The 10,198-nt window shown below is 39.4% G+C and overlaps 1 pseudogene; it reads right to left on the bottom strand.

The window, feature by feature from the left end:
• Positions 1–5,767: 5,767 nt before the first annotated feature.
• Positions 5,768–5,865, bottom strand: LOC147374675 (U6 spliceosomal RNA; annotated as a pseudogene).
• Between the last annotated feature and the right edge of the window lie 4,333 nt (positions 5,866–10,198).

The following is a 10,198-nucleotide window of genomic DNA, read 5'->3' as shown; positions in this document are numbered from 1 at the left end:
TCTGACTCTTTGTGACCCCATGGACTACAGCCTACCAGGCTGCTCTGTCCATGGGATTTTCCAGGCAAGAGTACTGGAGTGAGGTGCCATTGCCTTCTCCACTGTGAAAGTTAAACTGGTTCCTAATTCATGTAAAGAGTTAAAAAGAAAAAGCTAAACTAATAATTGGTACATTATGTAACTTCTTAGTTATTATTGTAAGTATTATATACTTAAGTATATATTGTAAGTATTATATACTTCTTATTGTGTAACTTCTTAGAGGCTTTTAAGGACAACTTGACAGGGCCTATCAAACCTTGAATAGACTATCTTTGACTCAGAAATCCCTTTTGTAGAAACCTGCCCCTACTAATAATCGTACTAAGTGGATAAATATGAGTGGGCTATGATTTCACTATAGCATGGTTTGGAATAGGAGCAAATTGGAGACACTTTACATGTCTACGGGTAGGGGAATGGTTACATAATTAAGGCACATCTACATTAACAAATATTGTGCAGCTGTTGAAAGTATAAAATTACGTGTCTCTGAGATAGTTGTGTGTGAAAGAATCAGGCTACAGAACAATATGATCCCAGTTCTGTAAAAATAACTCCCTCCCTTCTCTCTCGGTTTCTCTCCTTCCTTTTTTTTTTTTTTTGTAAATGCATAGAAAACGCCCTGATGGATACACATCAAACTATTATCAGTGGTTACCACCTGGAGAGAGGTGGGTGGAGAGACGGCAAGTGAGAACTTTCATCTTTTTAAAGCGAGAAAATGCAGAAAGGAAAACAGTCAAGGAAGACAAAATGATATTAGGTTAGCCATTAAACAAAGTCAAGGGCTATCGATAATGTTCTAAGCCATACCCTTTGAGCTGTTTTGCAGATACTGAAACCCCCACCAGGTGGAAGGTTACTACCACATATAAAATAGCGGGAGGCAGGGAGCTCAGCTAAGCCCTCTGTGATGACCTAGGGGGTGGGATGGGGGTTGACGGGTGGAAGGGAGGCTCCAGAAGGAAGGGATATTTGTATGCTGCTGCTGCTGCTAAGTTGCTTCAGTCGTGTCCAACTCTTAGCGACCCCATGGACTGCAGCCCACCAGGCTGCTCCGTCCATGGGACTCTCCAGGCAAGAACACTGGAGTGGGTTGCCATTTTCCTTCTCCAATGCATGAAAATGGAAAGTGAAAGTGAAGTCGCTCAGTCGTGTCCGACTCTTAGCGACCCCATGGACTGCAGCCCACCAGGCTCCTCCATCCATGGGATTTTCCAGGCAACAGTACTGGAGTGGGGTGCCATTGCCTTCTCCAGATTCTAATTCTCTCTGTTGTACAACAGAAAGTAACACAACATTGTAAAGCAATTATACTCCAATTAAAAAATAAACTTTTTACAAGCCTTTCGGTGTATGTGTTTAGTGTCTGAGTTGTGCCAACTCTTTGTGACTCTTTGGACTGTAGCGTGCCTAGTTTCCTCTGTCCATGGGGTTTTTCAGGCAAGAATACTGGAGTGGGTTGCCGTTTCTTCCTCCAGGGAATCTTCCTGACCCAGAAATCGAACCTGTGTCTCCTGGGTCTCCTGCATTGCAAGCAGATTTTTTACCCATTAAGCCATCAGGGAAGCCCATACTGTTTAATTTTTTTTCTCAATGAGTGTATTGTTTTGTAATTAAAAATGTTTTTTCAGTTTTCTTGAGATGAAGTTGGCACATACCATTGTACTAGTTAGATGGTTGGATGGCATCACTGACTCAATGGACATGAGTTTGAGCAAACTCTGGGAGACGGGGAAGCCACTGAACTGAACTGTACAACATAATGATTTGATATATGTTTGTACTGCAAAATGACCACAACAGTAAGTTTAGTTAACATCTACCACCTCCTATAGTTGCAAATTGTTCTCCTTGTGATGAGAACTTTTACAATTACTCTTTTAGCAACGTTCAAGTATACAATAGCATATTACTAAGTATAGTCACCATGCTGTACCTTACATCCCAAGGACTTACTTATTTCATAACTAAAAGTTTGTACCTTTTGACCCCCCCACCCATTTCTACTGTGTGGATCATGACAAACTGTGGAAAATCCTTAAGAGATGAGAATACCAGACTGTCCTCCTGAGAAATCTATATGCAGGTCAAGAAGAAACAGTTAGAACTGGACATGGAACAACGGACTGGTTCCAAATTGGGAAAGGAGTACGTCAAGGATGTATATTGTCATCCTGCTTATTTAACTTATATGCAGAGTACATAATGCGAAATGCTGGGCTGGATAAAGCACAAGCTGGAATCAAAATTGCTGGGAGAAATGTCAATAACCTCAGATACGCAGATGATACCACCCTTATGGCAGAAAGTGAAGAACTAAAGAGCCTCTTGATGAAAGTGAAAGAGGAGAGTGAAAAGCTGACTTAAAACTCAGCATTCAGAAAACTAAGATCATGGCGTCTGGTCCCATCACTTCATGGCAGATAGATGGGGAAACAGTAGAAACAGTGGCAGACTTTATTTTCTTAGGCTCCAAAATCAGTGCAGATGGTGACTGCAGCCATGAAATTAAAAGACACTTGTTCTTTGGAAGAAAAACTATGACCAACCTAGACAGCATATTAAAAACAGCAGAGACATTACTTTGCCAACAAAGGTCCATGTAGTCAAAGCTATGGTTTTTCCAGTAGTCCTGTATAGATGTGAGAGTTGGACCATAAAGCAAGCTGAGCACCGAAGAATTGATGCTTTTGAACTGTGGTGTTGGAGAAGACTCTTGAGAGTCCCATGGACTTCAAGGAGATTAAACCAGTCCATCCTAAAGGAAATCAGTCCTAAATATTCATTGGAAGGACTGATGCTGAAGCTGAAGCTCTAATACTTTGGCCACCTGATGAAAAGAACTGACTCTTTAGAAAAGACCCTGATGCTGGGAAAGATTGAAGGCAGGAGGAGAAGGGAACAACAGAGGATGAGATGGTTGGATGGCATCACTGACTCAATGGACGTAAGTTTGAGTAAGCTCCAGGAGTTGTTGGACAGGCAGTGCGTGGGGTTGCAAAGAGTTGGACACGACTGAGCGACTGAACTGACTGACCCATTTCTATCTCCCCACCCTACCCCTACCTCACCTCTGATTGTTTCAAGAAAGAAAGGAAGAGGAGAAAAGAAAGGCAAAAGGAAAGGAAGAAAAGGAAAAAAGGAGAGGAGGAAATGAAGAAGGAAGAGAAGGACAGAGGGAGAAAACAGGTGTCTGCACTGCAGAGGCAGAAACCACCTAATCAACGTTCAGAATTGGTCAGGACTTACTTGGAAGTTGGTAAATAACCCACCTGCCAATGCAGGAGATGGAAGAGACAGGAGTTTGATCCCTGGTTGGAAAGATACCCTAGAAGAGGGCATGGCAACCCACTCCAGTATTCTTGCCTGGAAAATCCCATGGACAGAGGAGCCTGCCGTGCTACAACCCATGGGGCAGCAGAAAGTCAGACACGACTGAGTACGCACACATAGACATATTTGGAAGAATGATTCCTTCTAGTGCACTCTCTGAGTTCAGGTAGGGCCAGATTTGACACCCGAGACGATTATTTTTTATTTTTAAAGACAGAGCAGAAGATTCCTCAACTTCACTTGATTGAGAATGGACTGATGTTGAAGCTGAAACTCCAATGCTTTGGCCACATGATGCGAAGAGCTGACTCATTTGAAAAGACCCTGGTGCTGGGAAAGATTGAGGGCAGGAGGAGAAGGGGACAACAGAGGATGAGATGGTTGGATGGCATCACCGACTCAACGGACATGAGTTTGGGTGAACTCCGCGAGTTGGTGATGGACAAGGAGGCCTGGCGTGCTGCAGTTCATGGGGTCGCAAAGAGTCAGACACAACTGAGCGACTGAACTGAACGTGCTTCCCAGGTGGCTCAGTAGGAAAGAACCCGCCTGCCAATGCGGGAGACTCTAGAGACTCTGGTTCAATCCCTGAGTCACGAAGATCCTCTGAAGGAGGAAATGGCAACCCACTCACTCCAGTATTCTTGCCTGGAGAATCCCATGGACAGAGGAGCCTTGTGGACTTCAGTCTGCAGGATTGCAAAGAGTTGGACATGACTGAAGCAACTGAGCATGCACGCATATCCCTAATGTAGAAACTGAACAGCTGATCATCGAATACTAACACACACGTTTTTAGCTTTCAATCACCCAACTTGAAGTTAAAAGAGGAGCAGTGGCTTGGATGGGGAATGCCCTTCTACACTCCTATTTCTATGATTCTGTTTTTAGAGCCCATCACTGTGAAGTTTAAGAACATGAAGAACAAGAGGTCTGTTCCCAGGCTGTACCTCCACGGCCTGGGAATCGTATAGAACTCGAAGCTCAGCTCTGTCACCTACCAGCTGTGTGCTTCTGGGCAATGTAATTAACCTTCCTGAGCCTCAGTTTCTTTCTTTGGAAATGGTTGTAATCATCCTACCTTGCAGGCCTGTTGTAAGGACTGTTTTAAGAATAGATGAAACCTGAAGAATTGATTAAAAACCTTGTTCCTAGCAGGTGCTCCATCATGATCGTATTTAATCCGACCTCCTAAAATAACCCAGAAAGCTAGTGGAGCCCAGTGGAGATAAGAACACCTATTGCTTTACTTCTAGGTCAGGCCTCTTTACATTACAAAAGGCTTTTTGTGAGTCTTTTAACACAGTAACTTTGGGTCTATTAAGACTTTACCTGACTTTGCAATGCTGCTGCCTCCTCCCTTGTTGAGATCTACTTTGTAGCTCAGGAGAGACTTGTAGGCACAAATTCCAGGATGTGAAGGGTTATTCCCCACGTGAAGATTGTGGGCAGTTTATTCCTTCATCCTCAACTGGAAAGGCTCACGCTAGAGGAAATGGGATTACATTTCACCAGGAAGGAATTAGATTAGAGGGGAAGAAGAACTTCCTGACTGATGATTTCCTTCCCTGCAGTCTTTAAAAATAGAATAGTTCCCCATTTGTCAGTGTTTAAGATGCAGGAAGTTAGAATAGATAGCTTCTCGAGATCTTTTTCAATGTTAGCATTACTGCTGTCACAGGGCTGTATTGCTAAGAGGAATGTACAAATACGAATTGACGACAACTTAGAGGGATGTTCCCCCCCCACCAAAATAGGAAATGCTTACTCAAAAGGCTTCCCTTTGTCTCTCAAAAGGCTTAGAAAACTATACAAAACTGCTTTAGCAAGCTAAATTAATAATTCAGGGAAAATCACTGAAAGAGATCTAGGAAACTATTTTATGATATTTACATTTATATATAGCACATTAAAATTTGTCACTATAGGTATTATTATTTCTGTATTATTAGATACTTGAATCAAACCTAAAAGGGCTGGAACTGGGTCTGAGATCTAACTCGTTGGACTGGGTGGTCTTGGGTGTAATTCGACGTCAACATGTGGGCAAATAAGAATGAACGTAAAGTAATACTGACATCTAGTGGATACCTTGTGTTACTGCCACTATTTTAGGTAGAGTTTAAACTCAAAGAGCTAACTTTATTATTTTTTTTTCAGTTTAATGCTATTTTTTATTTGTCATAAAAATATAAACTGGACAGTTTTTTGGATCTTTTAAAAATCGAGATTAATATTTTTGTATGAGTAACTGAGTCATTTATATCTTTAAATTTATATCAACATAAAGAATTCAGACTGTCCTTTTAGAAAATCAAATGCCTCTTAAAGCTTTAAAATCAAGAGGTTTCTTATCTCACTTTGGCTAATAATATAGAAAAAGAAATATAAAAATATGAAACGCTACACGAATTTGCGTGTCATCCTTGTGCAGGGGCCATGCTAATCTTCTCTGTATCGTTCCATTTTTAGTATATGCATATGTGCTGCCAAGCAAGCACAGAGCTAACTTTAGTATTCTGCAAATCAGAGAGGACAAACCTAAAAGCCTTTCTCCTTATTTTAAGAGTATATATATATATATATATAAGTTTGCAAACATTTGTTACTACTTAAAATTATCATTTTATGTTTTCTAATTTAATTTTACTGTGGTAATGGAACATGATCTATGTGACCATTTGGAATTTATTGAGACTCGAAAGCTAACTAAACTGTGCTAGCTTTTTGTCTTTGTTTTATGTGCATTTCTAAAGAACATATACTCTCTATTTTTGTTCGTTTGTTTCGCTTTGCTTTTTGCAGGATTCTGTATATACCTGCGAAGTCTAAATCCTGACTTGTTTGTTCGAGTTACTCAATTTATCATATTCTGATACAGATTAGATAAAATCTTCCTTCATGACTGTGGTTTGTCAATACCATATTACATTTTAATGAGTTTTTTGCTTTTTGTATATACTTTAAATGCACACAAGTTCATGGCTGTTGAATCTTCTTAGTGAAATGTTCTTTTTAATTGTGCATTTCTCTTTTTATCCACATTGTTGTCTTTTGCCTTAAATTCTGTTTTATCTAACATTAATATTGCTACAATCACTTAGGAAAAAATTTGCTTGTATTTTTAAAATCTCTTTTAATGTCTCTAACCTTTTAGTGTCCTTTCGTTTGAAGTATGTCTCTCATAAACCGTATATGGCTAACTTAAAAAAAAACTGAGGGTCTTTGTATTTTAATAGTGAGTTCATTCTCTTTACATGTATTGTGATGGTTGATCTATTTAATCTTACTTCCACTACATAATTTACAGTTATTTACTGTTTATTTTTTATAGTTTCTTTTTCCTTAAGATCTATTGGATTGATTGTTTTTTTAGTTTTTTGAATGTTGAGTTTTTTAAAAATTTTATTTATTTTAATTGGAGGCTAATTACTTTACAATATTGTAGTGGTTTTTGCCAAACATCGACATGAATCAGCCATGGGTGTACATGTGTTCCCCATCCTGGACCCGCCTCCCACTTCCCTCCCATCCCATCCCCTGGGGTCATCCCAGTGCACCAGCCCTGAGCACCCTGTCTCATGCATCGAACCTGGACTGGTGATCCACTTCACATATGATAATATACATGTTTCAACGCTACCCTCTCAAATCATCACACCCTCGCTTTCTCCCACAGAGTCCAAAAGTCTGTTCTTTACATCTGTGTCTTTTTTGCTATCTTGCATATAGGGTCATGGGAAATAGATGGGGAAACAGTGGAAACAGTGTCAGACTTTATTTTTGGGGGCTCCCAAATCACTGCAGATGGTGACTGCAGCCATGAAATTAAAAGACGCTTACTCCTTGGAAGGAAAGTTTGACCAACCTAGATAGCATATTCAAAAGCTATTACTTTGACATTACTTTGCCAACAAAGGTCCGTTTAGTCAAGGCTATGGTTTTTCCAGTGGTCATGTATGGATGTGAGAGTCAGACTGAAGAAAGCTGAGTGCCAAAGAATTGATGCTTTTGAACTGTGGTGTTGGAGAAGACTCTTGAGAGTCCCTTGGACTGCAAGGAGATCCAACCAGTCCATCCTAAAGGAGATCAGCCCTGGGTGTTCATTGGAAGGACTGATTCTAAAGCTGAAACTCCAATACTTTGGCCACCTCATGCGAAGAGTTGACTCATTGGAAAAGACTCTGATGCTGGGAGAGATTGGGGGCAGAAGGAAAAGGGGACGACAGAGGATGAGATGGCTGGATGGCACCACCGACTCAATGGACGTAAGTTTGAGTGAACTCCGGGAGTTGGTGATGGACAGGGAGACCTGGTGTGTTGTGGTTCATGGGGTGTCAAAGAGTCGGACACCACTGAGCGACTGAACTGAACTGAACTGAAATAGGGTCATCGTTACCATCTTTCTAAATTCCATATATATGTGTTAGTATACGGTATTGGTGTTTTTCTTTCTTACTTACTTCACTCTTATAATAGGCTCCAGTTTCATCCACCTCATTAGAACTGATTCAAATGCATTATTTTTAACGGCTGAGTAATATTCCATTGTATATATGTACCACAGCTTTCTTATCCATTCGTCTGCTGACGGACATCTAGGTTGCTTCCATGTCCTGGCTATTATAAACAGTTCTGCGATGAACATTGGGGTGCATGTGTCTCTTTCAATTCTGGTTTCCTCAGTGTGTATGCCCAGCAGTGGGGTTGCTGGGTCATATGGCAGTTCTATTTCCAGTTTTTTAAAGAATCTCCACACTCTTCTCCATAGTGGCTGTACTAGTTTTCATTCCCACCAACAGTGTAAGAGGGTTCCCTTTTCTCCACACCCTCTCCAGCATTTATTGTTTGTAGAATTTTTGCTAGCAGCCATTCTGACTGGTGTGAGATGGTACCTCACTGTGGCTTTGATTTGCATTTCTCTGATAATGAGTGATGTTGAGCATCTTTTCAAGTGTTTGTTAGCCATCTGTTTGTCTTCTTTGGAGAAATGTCTGTTTAGTTCTTTGGCCCATTTTTAGATTGGGTCTTTTATTTTTCTGGAGTTGAGCTGCAGGAGCTGCTTGTATATTTTTGAGATTCATTCTTTGTCAGTTGCTTCATTTGCTGTTATTTTCTCCCATTCTGAAGGCTGTCTTTTCACTTTGCTTATAGTTTCCTTCGTTGTGCAAAAGCTTTTAAGTTTAATTAGATCCCATTTGTTTATTTTTGCTTTTATTTCCATTACTCTGGGAGGTGGGTCATAGAGGATCCTGCTGTGATTTATGGGATTGACATATTTTTTAAATTCTTCTCTCTATCGTTTTAGGATACATTGTATTCCTGTTTTTCTTTTACAAATTGTCTTTTAGCTATTTTTTATTAGGGGAAATCATTCAAATATAAAATAAATAGATAATGATCTGTATGCCCACCTCCCAGTTTTAGGAAGTTTTAACAACCCTAACATTCAGCTGGAACTGCTTTGGATTTATTAAATAAGAAAGAAAATTATAGATTCAGGTGAGGCCCCAGTGTACCCCTCAACTTCATTTTACTCTCTCTCCCTCTTGACAGTAAATCTCTACCATGAATATTGGTATTTCATTTGATATTTATTAATTTGATATTTATTAATTCCACATACGTTTTAAAATTTTATTCTATATTTTCTGGCTAAACAATATAGTTCAATAGTTTTAAATGTTTTTCTGGTTAGAACGTTTATATAAATAATATTACTTTCTTATCAACATTATGCTTTTGACATTCATTCACACTGATTCATATATATCTGGTTCATCCTTTTAATTTCCGTATTCCATTGACATCTCTGTCTATTTTTTTCCTTTTTCCAACCCATTCTCCTATTGATGGATAGTAAATTTTTTCCTCAGTTTCCCTTATTTCAAGCAACATTAGAATAGTGTTCTTTTATATTCCTCCATGTGCATATAAGAATGTCTTCAAAGCAACTTTGAATTTTTGTTTTCATATCCAGTATTCTTGCCTAGAGAATCCTATGGACAGAGGAACCTTGTGGGCTACAGTCCATGGGGTTGCAAGAGTCGGACACGACTGAGTGACTTTCACTTTCGCATCCTCTAATACATTCTTGACAAATGATGTCATTCCTTGCACATTTTAAAGACAATATTTAATCAGAAATCAATATAACATTGTAAAACAATTCAGTTAAACATTAAAATAAAATTTTAAAAATATAACATTTTTTTCATTTTAAGTTTGAATAGTGACAAATTATGTGATTTCTGGTTCATTGTAAATATTATTTTAAAATGCAGCTACTTGTTCAGTTGAAGGAAAGAAGGGAATTCCAGACAGAAGTTGCTGGCACATGTTGATATTTCTTTTTGGATAAAGCCTAATATTCAAGTCGATTTTTGTGGGTTGAAACTAGTAAAGAAAGAAAACAAAATTGCCTGAAGCAAAAGACCAAAACAGTCTTTTGATGATCCCACATCCGGAGAGATCCTACTCTTCAGAGAATGCAGAATGTACAAATAAATGAAAAGTATCTCTGGACAGGTAGAAAGCTCACTGTTGTGAGAACTTCCTTCCAAACAGAGATGAGCTTGGAATCTTGGAGAACTAAAGCAAAATCAATGGGTTTCTACCCTTCTGCCCAGAATGCTCCCCACTCACAATGGGGAAGCCATTGAGAAGACAAAAGAAAGGAAATTATCGTGGAGATTCATCTTGATTCGAAGGTGGGTGCCTTATTTATAGATACAGTGCCCTTCTTGCAGCTGAGTGGTTTACTTTCTGACAAGACACATTTAGGATCATCATTTGCTCAAATTTACTAGCAGACATTATG

The sequence above is a fragment of the Bos grunniens genome, chromosome 4 (assembly GCF_055505025.1).
Source record: "Bos grunniens cultivar Pamir isolate PY7600 chromosome 4, Bosgru_T2T1.0, whole genome shotgun sequence".
In the NCBI taxonomy this organism is placed as follows: domain Eukaryota; kingdom Metazoa; phylum Chordata; class Mammalia; order Artiodactyla; family Bovidae; genus Bos; species Bos grunniens.
Note: the sequence above shows the minus strand (reverse complement) of the source record. Positions and strands in the feature narration are given on the sequence as shown.